This window comes from Ceratotherium simum, chromosome X, assembly GCF_057802395.1.
Source record: "Ceratotherium simum simum isolate JZ-2026a chromosome X, ASM5780239v1, whole genome shotgun sequence".
NCBI classification, from domain to species: domain Eukaryota; kingdom Metazoa; phylum Chordata; class Mammalia; order Perissodactyla; family Rhinocerotidae; genus Ceratotherium; species Ceratotherium simum.
The window spans coordinates 9,715,503-9,729,693 of record NC_141940.1 but is presented as its reverse complement, the minus strand read 5'-3'; the positions used below and the strand labels follow the sequence as shown (position 1 = coordinate 9,729,693).

The 14,191-nt window shown below is 38.6% G+C and overlaps 1 pseudogene; it reads right to left on the bottom strand.

Moving 5' to 3' along the window:
• Window positions 1–3,688: 3,688 nt before the first annotated feature.
• Window positions 3,689–9,366, bottom strand: LOC101389575 (heat shock-related 70 kDa protein 2-like; annotated as a pseudogene).
• Between the last annotated feature and the right edge of the window lie 4,825 nt (window positions 9,367–14,191).

The following is a 14,191-nucleotide window of genomic DNA, read 5'->3' as shown; positions in this document are numbered from 1 at the left end:
CAAGGAATGAGTGACCCAAATATTTCTTAGGAGACACTTCCTGGGTTCAAATTCCAGCTCTAACACTTACTAGTTGGATAACCTTGGGCAAGTTCCATAACCTCTCTGTGCCTCAGTTTCCTCATCTGTAAAATGGAGAATAAATGTATTTATCTCATAGAGCTTTAGTGAGGATCAAATTAGCGTGTATGTGTGTGTATATATATATATATATATATATACACACACATACACACACGTTTTTACTTGGCACACAGTGCTATGTAAGGATTTGCTGTTATATATGACTTCCTCAATATCTGAGCAAAGACAGGCTAAGAGACAATCTGTAAATAGGGGTCAGCTGGATCCAGAGTTCCTTCCTCTACAAAACCAGCCCTCCTGCCTCCCAGTTCCTTGACCAAGGTTTACATGGTGAATGCCTCCAAGTGACCTGCTTTTGTTTGCATGTTACTTTATGATGTCTTCTTTCATGGTATGTCCCTTCTTCTTAAACAGACTGCACTCTTGAGAAGCCCTCTTTGGTACCTCCTGATGGAAATTGCTCTCAACTTATAGGAAATGGAAAGAGCTCAATGTTCTTTATTAACTAAGAGCTCAGTGAACAGAATGTTTATAAGGGAAAATCAACAGTGATATTGACACAGTTGTCCTGCTTCTGTGGGTTTTCCTGAAGCCAATGTTAGGGTAAATTTACACCTCAGAAATTGGCCCATAGAGTGTATGGGGAAGTGACTAAGCATGGAGGTCAAGCAGCCTTAACATACAAACAGGCCACAGGTGAGTCACAATGAAAATAATCTACTCAAACTGAAGCCAGTGTAATTCTTGTGAAGAATTTACCTGAATGCTGAAAACAACAATTCTCCTTTAGGACTCACTCTGATTTATTGGAGGCAAGTTACAAAGTACAAACTGAGGAAGCTCAGGAGTAATTACTGGAGAGGTCTGAAGGCATCATGGAGCCAGATGAAAACTTTTTAATGTCTGTTGTTTTTGTTGAATCTTTTGTTATAAGATGTTAATAGAGGGATAAAACAGCAAAAACAATTTTACATGGCCCTTATTTGACACACTAACTTCATATATGTGTGTGTTGTAAATCACCATCGTATTTCTATATGAAAAAGTGAAAGCATGTGTTAAGTATGCAAATATAATTCATATTAGAAAACATAACCTATGTTCGATTAATTAAATCTAATGATCTTTTATAGCTACTGGACTTTAGAGTTTCAATGTAATACTATTGGAAACCCAACAGTAATATATAATTTTGATTTTAAAAGTCATAAAATCTAAGAATTTATTAGTCAATGAGCTATTTTATTGAGAAATTACTAAGTCCAGCATAGTATCTTTTTTCTCAACACAGAAATAACTGCCAATAGCTTCAAAATATTGTCTCAGGCCTTGTTTCTTGGAACACTGCAGTGGTTATTCACTCCTGCCTCTCAAACAAAATTTAGCAAACTTGTATTCATTTTGTGAGATTCTGGAAAATCATTTAGTTCTAAATACCACTAAATTCACATCAGTCAGATGGATAAACACTAGTGTTCTGTCAGTTTTGTTTATATTGCATGTCCCCAAGAAGCTGTCATCAAGGCAGTGTGTCTAATGTTTTACAAAAACTAAAATCAAACAAAGCCTCATTTTCACTGAAAGTGATGCAAATATATAGTTATGTTTACATTTGAGACATCTCCATATTAATACTCCTTAGGCTTATATGATTCTACCATCTAAATTTGGCACATACAAAGAAAATTTTGCACTCTTCCCTCACCCATCTTATTTTCCTTCTGCTTGAGATGTCTCAGCACACTCCCCCCAAATCCTTCTCATTTATTTTTCTAGGCTCATTCTAATCACCAAATCCTTCAAACCTTTACTCAGATGCCAAGGGAGAATGAATCCCCAAACACCTACCCCAATATATAGTGAGCATTCTAAGAGCAAGAGCCATCTTATTCATCTGTTTTATCTGGCTCAGAGTCCAGCAGTTACTTAGAGAAGGAGATGATGTTTATTAAAAACAAGGCACTTCTTATAAGCTGAATTGTGTCTTCCCTCAAAATCCGTATGTTAAACTCCTAACCCCTACTATCTCAGAACGTGACTGTATTTGGAGACAGGATCTTTACGGAAATAATTAAGTTAAAATGAGGTCATTAGGGTGGGTGCTAATCCAGTACGGATGGTGTCCTTATAAGAAGAGAAGATTAGAACACAGACATATTCAGAAGAAAGACCACGTGAAGACAGAGGGAGAGAAAGACCATCTATAAGCCAAGGAGAAAGGCTTGGAACAGATCCTTCCCTCATGGCCCTCAGAAAAAAAACAACTCTGCAGACACCTTGATTTTAGACTTCTGGTTTCCAGAACTGTGAGAGAATACATTTCTGTTGTTTAAGCCATCCAGTTGGTGGTACTTTGTTATAGCAGTCCTAGTAAACTCACACAGCACTTCCTGTGGCTGGTGGTATTTCCTGTTCCCTCAGTTTCCGCGGGCTTCCCCCAGCCTTTGGCCTACTCATCTAACATAAGCCTTGCCTTGCCTTTCCTCTCATCAAAACTCCCTAGTTGCTGTTCCCATGGCCTTTAGAAATCCCACTTTAATTTTGCCCTGTGATATTTATCCACGCCCACTCCACCAAATTGTCTATTTGGCCCCTGACCCACCACTTCTCACAACTTCATGTTCTTGAAATACCCAGTTTTAAGGCCCTAAGCAACCAGACCCATTCTCATCCTTGGGAAGGAGAAAGGTAACTACTATTTGTGGAGCACAACTCCTATCTCTGGGCATTCTGCCAGGACTACCATGCCCCCCTCATCTACTTCTTCTCTAAAGCCAGTATGATACCCTCAGCCACTCTGGATCATCCTGTAACCTTCACATGTTCAGCTCTCAACTTTTGCCATTACTACTTCACTGAAATGTGGGCTTCTAGGGGTCAACGCACTGCTCTAATTCAGGTATTTGAATAGAGAATGTTCAAAAAAGGTTGGATAATTGAGCTGAAAGGAACTGATCTCATTCAGAGATTGATTTGGTTAATTCAATACTCTATATTAATATGTACAATTAAGATTGGAAAACTGAGTTTACCTTAAATAGGATGTTTCCGCCCTTGGCTCATGTACCCATGCACTGACCCAAGATGCCAAATACTCACATCTCTGGTCTTAGGCTCCAACCTATGATCAGCATTTCTTTCAATATTCTAAGTCCATGGAATAAAGGAAGCCCTGAGAAACTTCAGAAAATCAGATATCTCACCTAACCAAAATTAATACATTCTTTATTGTTTCCTTTAAAGTCTATTCTAACTGTTCCTATGGTCAGTACCCCTCCCTTTAATATGCTTTCTCTATTTTAAGTATATTAAATATACTCCTACCCTTAAGAATGACAGTCAAAATACACTACCATAACTGTGATAAGGAAATATTTCTTTCCTATAACTGACAAATGCCATAGGATTCATTGACAAGTTGTCATTACAACCATATTTTAATGGAAATTGTATTGAGTTTAAGAAGTTCAAGAAATAGATCTTTTCCTCCTTATATCAACAAGTGTTTTTACATATGTAGCTGAGGAGTTAATGTTTGAACAATCGGTGGTAAGAAAAAATGTTCTGGCCCCTGTTAAGCAACATAGAATGAGCAGACAAAATGTCAGACGACAATTTGGACCAGGAAGGACTGTAATTTTTCTGTAAATTGAGAGATGCAGACATCAGAAAGTTAGGAAGACTTTTTGAAGAAATACACAGAAATGTGACTAAAAGTGGTAAATTCTAATGTAGTATATAGATGAGTAGAACAGAATGTTCATACAAGTTTGTGGCCACAATATTTGCTCACAAGTAGTAATTATTATTAAAGTGTTGAGACTGTGGGATAGTAATACAACCTCCTTCTTATTACCAAAGTTAAGTGTTCAATTTTTTTTTTTTTTTTTGTGAGGAGATCAGCCCTGAGCTAACATTTGATGCCAATCCTCCTCTTTTTTGCTGAGGAAGATTGGCCTTGGGCTAACATCCCTGCACATCTTCCTCTACTTTACATGGGATGCCATCACAGCATAGCTTGACAAGCAGTGCATTGGTGCGCACCCGGGATCCTAACCTGTGAACCTCAGGCCGCCCCAGCAGAGTGCACGCACTTAACCGCTGCACCACCGGGCTGGCCCCAAGTGTTTAAATATTTTATAAGTGCTAATTCCCAAACAAGTCACCATACATAAACTTCAGGTGTTAAAAAATGTGTTGAAGTTCATAAACCCACAAGTTGTAGAAACATTAATATTAAAATGTTGAATAAACTTACAAATTTTTATCATTAAACTATATTTTGAATCTTTCCTTTTTCATAAACACTAATGCTGCAAACTAAGTATGAAATATTGAAACAGAAACTGCATAAATGGTTGTAGAGAACAGGAAAGTTTTTCCAAAGAATGACTTTTTAGTCCTCTTCATCAATACTAGATCTAGGCTCCTCTGAGCTGGGGGATCCAGAGCGCCCAGATCCCACGGCTTAGTAAAGCCTGATAACACTCAGAATGAAGACTCTATAAAACTCTTTCGGCTTACACTCACACTCATCTCTTTCAATAATTTGGTTACACTCGAGGCAGCTTAACACTTCCTAGCACTTTTCAAGAACCTTCCTTTTATCCTCTCTATTGATCTTGAGTCTTAGAGTATTATTTTTTCTTTTTTTTTTTTTTTGAGGAAGATTGGCCCTGAGTTAACATCTGTTGCCAATCTTCCACCTTTTTTCCTTTTTTCTCCCCAAAGCCCCAGTAGATAGTTGTATGCCATAGTTGTACATCCTTCTAGTTGCTCTATATGGGATGCCACCTCAGCATGGCTTGATAAGCAGTGTGTAGGTCCGTGCCAAGGATCCGAACTGGCGAACCCCAGGCTGCTGAAGCGGAGCATGTGAACTTAACCACTACGCCACCAGGCCGGCCCCTCAGAGTATTATTTTCAACGGTTTGCATGCCATTGAAGGTGTAGGATTCTATAGTATTTCTGGCTGCTACTCTCTCTCTATTATCTTCCAATCTATATTTCTCTGCTTCTTTTACAATCTAGCCAATATCATGTCTACTGAGACGGCCTTTGTCGTTAGTAACGTTGATTTTGTTCTTCCTGCTAGTACTTTTGTCTGCAGCAGTTACATTGAGAATGATATTGGTGTCTTTGTCAAAGGTCACCTGGATTTTAGGAATGTCATAGTAAGCTAGAGGATCCCAGAAAGCAGTTCCTTGCCAAGCAGTTTATTTCTTTTAGTTAAGGCCCTTTCTCTCTCATACACTTTCACTAAGACAGTGGTCTGATTGTCAAAGTAAGAAGTAAACATCTGGGTTTGCTCTGTAGGAATGGTGATGTTTCTCTTGATAAAGGATGTTATATCCTCCCTGCTGTTTCAATGCCCGGAGAGAAAGGGGCAACATCAGGGAATAGGAGATCTTGCCCGTTCTCTGATTTGTCACCCACGAAAATAGCTGCTTGTGCAGCTGCACCATATATCACCGCCTCATTACGGTTAATGGTCTTGTTGAGCTCCTTTCCTTTCAAAAAACATTTCAGCAATTTATGGAACTTTGGAATACAAGTAGAACCACTCACTACCACAATTTCATTAATCTGGCTCTTGTCAAGTTTGGCATCCGTCAGAGATTGCTCTACTAGCTTCAGGGTACCAGGAAAGAGATAAGCACTATACTCAAAGTGGGCTCAGGAAATAGAAGTGTAGAAATCCAAACCCTTATAGAAAGAATCAATTTCAACCCCGGCATGAGCAAAGAAACTCAAGATACATTTTGCCTTCTCACAGGTAGTCTGGAGGCGGCACCCTGCCTGCTTGTTGGAGACTATACCTTTGAACTCTTCAATCAGGTGATTCACCATACAGTTATCAAAATTTTCCCCATCCAAATGGGTGTTACCAGCTGTGGATTTTACTTCCAAGATGTCATCCTTGATGTTTAGGATAGATACATCAAAACGGCTACTACCTAAGTCAAAGATGAGCACGTTTCTCTTTTTTAAAGCTTCATTTTTTTTTTTTTTTAATCCAGGCCATAGACTATGGCTGCTGCAGTAGGCTCATTCATGCATCTCAGGATATCAAGATCAGTGACAGCCCCTGAATCAGTCAGGCCCCTGATGGCCTGACACTGTGAACCATTTAAGCAGGCTGGAACAGTAATTACTGCATTTTCTACTTTTGTTCCCCCTAAATAGGCTTCAGCAAACTCTTTCATCTTGCTTAGAACCATGGAAGAAATCTCCTCTGGGGAAAAATATTATTTCCTTTATATTCTACAATTACTCTGGGCCTTCCCTTTTCACAAATCACTTGGAAAGGCCAGTGCTTCATTTTAACTGAACTGTGGCATCATCAAACTTGCAACCAATCAGCCTCTTGGCGTCAAAGATGGTATTGGTTAGGTTCATCACCTCTTGGTTCTTAGCAACCTCATCAACGAGGTGTTTGCTTTGTGAAAGGTACATAACTTGGACTGGTACAATTGCCATGGTAATTAGCAATAATCTCTGTTTTCCCATGCTGGAAGACCCCTACACATGAATAAATAATATCCATTTCAATACCAATTGACAGACATCTTGATTAAAGAAAGAAAAGGGGGAAAATAAGACATAAAATAGTTTAAAAGAAATCAGTGTCAATAATAGCTTCTTGCAATTACTCTCTACATGGGACCTCTATCCTCTATTTTCTCCACCACCTCCCTTTCACTATATTCAGTCCTCATGTGGGTCAAACTCAAATACAAATGGATTCAGTTTTATAATTCATTCAGGTGGTAGTGTGTTCCACTTGTTCTCTTTTGTTTGCAGACCTCCACTGCACTTGGTAATAAATGCCAGACTACAAGGTGACCACCAGAATTCTGAGAATGGTATCAAACCATCATGGCAACTAACAAGGTTTCAAAAGCTTTAGGGTTATTGTTGACTTTTATCATGCCCACATCTAATTTGTTTCCAGGTCCAGTCAATTTTTCCTCTTTGCATGTGTCCTTTCCCACTGCTACCACAGTTCAAAGTTTTATTGCTTCATGTCCAGATTATCACAGTAGCATTATCACTAGCGTTTCTCCTTTCTCTGATTTTAATACTTATTCATCACCATCATTCAGTTATCTATCCATCCATTCATCCATCCATTCATTCAATAAACATCAATTGTGTATCTAGCATTTGCTAAATACTGTGTTAGATGTTGAAAGTAAAGGGATGAATTAAACATGGCTGTTATCCTCCAGGAACACCATCATGCTAACCTTCTTAAATTATGCCTTTTATCACACTAACCCTTGCTCAAAAACTTGTTTCCCATTACCTACCAAATTAAATAAATAAAATAAAACAGATGCAATTTACCTTTCCAGCCAGTAAGGCTTATGGAATCAGATAGACACAGATTCAAGTCCTGACTCTGTCATTTGTAGTTTTGTTAGTTTGTTAATGATTAGGCATGCTTTCTAACCTCTCTGGTCTTCAGTTTCCTTACCTTTAAATTATACCTACCATTTTGGTGCACAGTAGGTGCTCATTAAAAGTTCTTCTGTCTTTCCTTGTCTTTAAATAATTGGCTTCCCCAAACATAGATTCATATATAATCAGAATATAATGAATTATAGATATCATCAAATAAAGCTCCCTAAATTGACAGCTGGGGAAACTGAGGTGCAATTTGGGAAGTGCGTAGCTCTCACTGACAAAGGGATTTGGAAGATTTGGTAGCTTGTCCTCCTGGAACCCCATCAAAGCAGTAAATGGAAGCAGACAGGAAATGTTTATGGAGAACATTGAGGGTAGGAAGGCAAGGGCCATTCTCAACCAGAAGTGTGTTTAAACTCGATGATCCAGATTTCAAATATGTAGCAATGTTCTCAGTTTACAGGGAGAGGCTGTTTTTACGTTTCTCCAAATGTTAATGTAGAAGTTATTGATGAATCTGAAAAACTGAAAGCACAACAAATACTTAGCCATATGACATTAAGGTAGCTTATATAGTAGCATATCCAGTGGAGGTGAAGATGGAACTGAAGATAGTAGGCAGAATGAGAGGGGAGGGAGTTATGAAACTATAGAAGGTTAATCCCAGGCTGATCTTCAGAAACCATTGGGTCTAAGCCATTCAGATGACAGGTAAGAAAACCAAGGTCCAGAGAGGTCAGGGGATGTCCTAAGATTGCACAGATACTTACAGACAAAGCTGGGACACCTGACTTTTTAAAATTTTGCAATTATTCCACTTGACTACACTGGCTGATCAAACAGAAATATTTTCATCACTTAGCATTTGTTGAATACCACCTATATGCAAATCACTGGGGAAAGCACCAAAATAAAGAGAACTTGATAAGTTCTACCTGGGCTGAAGGCAGGTAGAGAGTAGAGGGAAGAAGAACTGTTCAGATGTTCCATGTGTGCCTGCAGCTCCAGCTGCACAGGCAAAATACATAAATGTCTGTAGTCACAGCCAGCCTAAGCAGGGTGACTCCAAAAGGGCTTATTACACTGCCATTTAAAATTAAAATTTAATAAGTTATATTCAACATGAGTTGAAAACATTCATAAATTTAATGAATCATCTAATTAAATATTGTATATGCAACAGTATGGAGCAGACTGAGAGAAAAACCTTAAGAGTTATTTTTATGCTTAAAAGCAATTAGTAAGTAACGTTTTAAAAACAAAACCCTCTTGAATTTCATAAAGCTTTTTTTCCAAAGCAGAAAAATGTTTATTCCATAAACCATCCCTTGTTTTCAGGAATTACATGTTTACTTTTGATTTCCATGCTAAGTAGCCAGCTGAACTACAATTTAAACCAGCCACTGTGTTGTCAGTCTAGATTTAGCCAAGCCCCGTTGCATGCAGAATGATTACACAGCAATATTGTCAAGTATTTTGTTGTGTTACGATGCCAAAATAATTCCATGTTATCAGGCTCTATCACATTTTCTTAATCAGAATATGACATCTAGTTTCACTTATAATCTTTCCTTAATATGCTTTCCTTATCCTATATTTTGTGGTAAAGTTGCCCTTTACTCTCTCTGGACAGCTATTAATAAAATATCTTCTAAGTTAATGTCAGCTAGCTTTAAGCCCAATATTCAATGTAAAATGGAAAGCTCAATTTGAAATTTGACAAATAATTTGCTAGAAAAGTCCATGGAGTACAAGTTTGGACGTATTTAAATCATAGCAGACTGGGTTTGAAGTACTGTTCCCCTCCCCATCTCTTCAAGAGCCTTCTACTTACTCTGTAACTTTGGTAATCCACAGAATACTAAACACCATCTTTCCAAGCAGCATGCTAACTGTGGTACAAATCTTCTCTCTCATAGCCCCAATCTCCTGAGAGAGTTAATTTAGTTCAAATGAAAGATTTTCAGACTTCCAAAGGGCAGAAATGGTGAGTTAAAGCCTTGAACTGTAAGTAACTTTTTATTATTTCAGCTGGGTGATGTGTACACAGGTAATCACTGTATTATTCCTTTCACAAGTTTGGCATTTCTTAACTAACAGATCCATCTCTTTGAGGTTCATGGATATAATCAGTACTTTAAAAAATAATAATTACCATAACTATCGCATTGTAGGAAATTGCATTGTAGGAAATCCACGCAACAAAAACAGATTATTTGTATGCCATTATCCATGATATGTCATCCCCTCCACCCCTCATTCTGAAGAATGAATTCTCTCTTGAAGTCCACAAGATTTTGCTAATAAATAAGGTTGGATCACCTCCCTCCCTGTGCTAGTCTGGGGCTACCACCCTATTCCATTCATTTCCTTATATTACTTAGCATATACCAGCTGGTCAAGGGTAAACTTTACTTTCCTCCCAATTCGACTATTCCGCAGTCCTTTATACATTCCTCCAGCAGCAGTATTATCCCTAATATAAAAATGATTATTTAGCCTTATGGAAAAAAATCAGGTTAAAGATGATAAATTGCTTTGTGAGACGAGAATAATGGTGTGAAATATATTATAAAAAATTATTGCACCCATTCTGAGTCTGAGGAAGAAAATCAGTTAACTTTTCTTTCCCCTTTCTAGAGCAAAATGTGCCTCCGGAAAAGCTAAGGAATGAAACAAAGAGACAATTCATCCAGCTTTATCTAAACAGAAATAGGAAAGAAACCATAGGAGAAAATCTGATTTATGAGAACTGTCAATAAAGAATGTCAAGAAGTTCCAAGACACCTGCAGGTGTTACTCTTAGTTAAATATATGTCAACTTTTTATTTCTAATAATGTGTCATGAATTAAAATTTATTTATGCATATAGATGGTGCATTTGATTACAACTCAAAAGTGGAATAATACCCCTCTGCTTCACATTAATGCCTATTCAGAAATGAGAATTCTGAAGCATTAGTCTCTAGCAGATGCACAGTGGTTAGGATATAGGAATATCTAAAGCAATTACCTTGCACTAACCAGGCTCACACATGCATATCTATTCGATTTTCAGAGACTTCTCAGGTTGAGAGGACTAAGGCACACGTGTCAATTAGTAAAAGTAAAATGTGATAAAATATTTCAAAGTATTTTGTAAATGTTAATTGCTATAGAAATGCAATATATTATTAATCTTAATTAAGATTATAGTAAATCAATTTCTCAAACTTCAAGCATGTATTTATATACATATACATATACATGCACATACATACATATATATGAATACATATATATGCAATTATTCTTAGACACAAACTAAACTGATAATATTTGAAAAGACTACTCATTTAAAAATATGTGGGCCCTTAAAATGCAGTATCACCTGTAAGGGCAGAGAAGAATATGGGATCAGGGAAGGCACATCGAAAGCTTTAACTGTATAGTAGTGTTTTATTTCTTCAGCTGGGTGATGTGTACACAGGTAATCACTGTATATTTCTTTCACCAGTTTGGTATTCTTAACTAATAGATAATATTATTCTAAAGATAAAGAATGCTCGGGGCTGGCCCAGTGGCGCAAGTGGTTGAGTGTGCGCGCTCCGCTGCGGCGGCCCGGGGTTCGCTGGTTCGGATCCCGGGTGCACACCGACACACAGCTTGGCAAGCCACGCTGTGGCGGCGTCCCATATAAAGTGGAGGAAGGTGGGCATGGATGTTAGCCCAGGGCCAGTCTTCCTCCACAAAAAGAGGAGGATTGGCAGATGTTAGCTCAGGGCCGATCTTCCTTACAAAAAAAAAATACTGATAAAGAATGCTCTATTCTAAATGTGTACGAGTATTTGTGAGAGAGGAAAAAAAATAAAAAGGAAAATAACTGCTGTTCAGCTACAGAACAAAATGCAAACACACACTTCCACACAAGCACCCCTACACACACACACACACACATACACACATTGCCACATGGTGTAATGGGATCAGAAAACTTGGAATTCTGGTTTTGGCTCCACTGTATCTGAGAGAATTGACCTTATACAAGTCATTTAACTTTGCTGAGGTCCAGTCGACTTGCCTGAAGATGGAATTTTTAATACTTAGACAGGGCCATTGTGAAAATTATTGATATAATACAGACAAAAGCATGCTATAAAGTGAAAAACCACTACATCAGAGTAAGGTGTTGACTTAGCAGGAAGGGCAGTATGTGTTGAAGTGATGAAGAAGGACCTTTTTGCCTATCTAGTCATTGCATTGAACACTCACCTGGAGCCTAAAATCAAATTAGAAGTTGCCTATATACATACAAAAGGAAAAAGGTATTTCATATTTGAAATGATCTTATCTTTCGAGATGGTGCTTTCTTCGGGTGTGAGTGGGAAGGTGGATGCACCACTTGTAAATGGTGCTTGAGAATGAGGTATGAGGGTATAATCTCGCTAAATCAGAGCCCGATGTCAGACTGGAGGGAGTCAGGAGTCAATCTATAGATCATCTATTTTATTGGACTTAAGCATATGCTGGAAATATATTTTCAAACATTTTATACATATTTCTAATCTTTAAAGTCTGAAAACATCTTATATTGTACATTTTAGAGATGCAGAGTCAAGTTCAGAAAAAACAAGTATGTCAAGGTGATAAGCAACATCACAACCACTCTGATCCAGGTCACCAACATTCTGGCTCAGAATAGTGTGACAGCCTCCCAGCTGACCTCCCTACTTTTGCGTTTGCCCTTACTGTGTTTTCTACACAGTGGCCAGACCGATCCTTCTAAAGCAGTATTTCTCAGAGTGTGTTCCTGATGGGGTTTGGGGCAGGCCACCCCAAATATGCCACTTTGCAACAGTGATTATTTTGAATTAAAGTTACTTAGGAAACAACCAGTGCAAGAAGGACACTCTGATCCTGCTTTGTGGTCCTGAAAGCAGGAAATAAATCTCCCATGTGAAAGGTACCCTCCATGTACCAGGAAAAACAGAGACATCTTTATCACCAGAGATGGGGATTTTAGGGCTGAGAAGCCTGTACAAACAAACTTGTTATTTCTTCACCAATTTACCACCCCAAGCCCAAACCCCTTTGTCTTGTCAATTCGTCACAAGTTTACTATTTATCTAAAAGGTATAAAAGCTGCCTGCTTTAGTCACTTCTTTGAGTCCCATATGTCTATGAGCTCTTGTATACAAGAAATTAGATTTGTTTTTCTCTTGTTAATCTGTTTTATGTCAATTTAATTATTAGGCCAGCCAAAGAACCTAGAAGGGAAGAAAGGAAAAGTTTTCCTCCCCTACACTCCTCACCCAGAGTCACCTGACAAATCTTATTAGATAATGCAGATTCCCAGGCCCCACCCCAGGGCTTTCATAGGTCTGGGGTGGGACTAAGGAATCTGCATTTTGGCAACACCCAGGTGATCCCCATACTGCTGACATTTGAAAATCACTGAAGTAGAGTATATTACAATGTCATTCCTCTGTTTAAAACCCTCCAATGGGTTCCCTCTCTTACTCTTTAAAGGCCAAAGGAGGCATCATGGCCCACAAGGCTCTTCATGACCCAGGAGATCTCATCTTCTACCATGCTACACTCTTCCTTGTCTACTACCCTCAGCGAATGTAGACTCGTTGCTCTTCCTAAGCTGCTCTTGCCACAGGGCCTTTGCACTTACGGTTCCTTCTGCCTGGAATGCTCAAATGCTCCTATTTCACACAGCTCAAGCCCTTCACTCTCTTCAGGTCCCAACTCAAAAGTTACTTCATCTCAGAGATGCCTTCCTTGACTATCTTATATTGACTAAAATGCTCTTACCTGGCTTTATTTTCACTCATATAACCTATCATTACCTGACATATACTGGTCTGTCTCACCTCACTTCAACTGAGGCTCTGTGATAGAAGGAACACAGCCTGTTTGTTACCCACATTGCCTAGAACAGTGTTTAGCACCTAGTGGGCCATTAGTAAGTATTTGTAAAGGTAACTGAAAAATCAGAGGTTTCACTTGAAATATTTTGATTTTTAAATCAAAAGAGATCTTTGGTCTCTCTAGAAAAAAAAAGGAGATCCAGTACCCTGAGCTTGCCTTTCTACACAGGGATAATTGGATGGGAGAGCAGACCAGTAGCCCCTTGAGTGGAGCATGTGTTCTCTAGCTCACCAGAAGCCCCCACACTCCCTACAATAAGAATTACAGCAGGCTTGCTTTACTCTTCCAGCTCAGTTGCCTGATGCTTGTAAATTCTCCCCTGCAATCTTTCTTCTAATAATCTTCTAATAATCTCCCTCCTCCCGTTCTTTCACTCTCTCCTGCACTCTCCTTTCTTCCCTCCCTCCTATATTCTCCATCCCTCCTGTACTGTCCGTGCTTCCTTCTTATAATTTCCCTCCTCCTGTGTACTTGCTCTATTCTACAATCTTCCTTCCTCCTTTCTACCAGTATTCTCTCTCTAACCCAACAGTTCTCAACATATTTGTTTTCACCTCCCACACTTCATGGAAAATTTCAATGTCTAGAAACATTTTTGGTTGTCACAACTGGCCAGAGTAGTGCTACTGACATCTGTTCCATCAAAGCTAAGGATGCTACTAAACATCCCACAATAACCTACAATACATTAGGACAGTCCTCCACAACAAAGAATAATATGGAGCAAAATGTCAGTAGTGCTAAATTTGAGAAACCCTGTTCTAGAAATTACCACCCCATA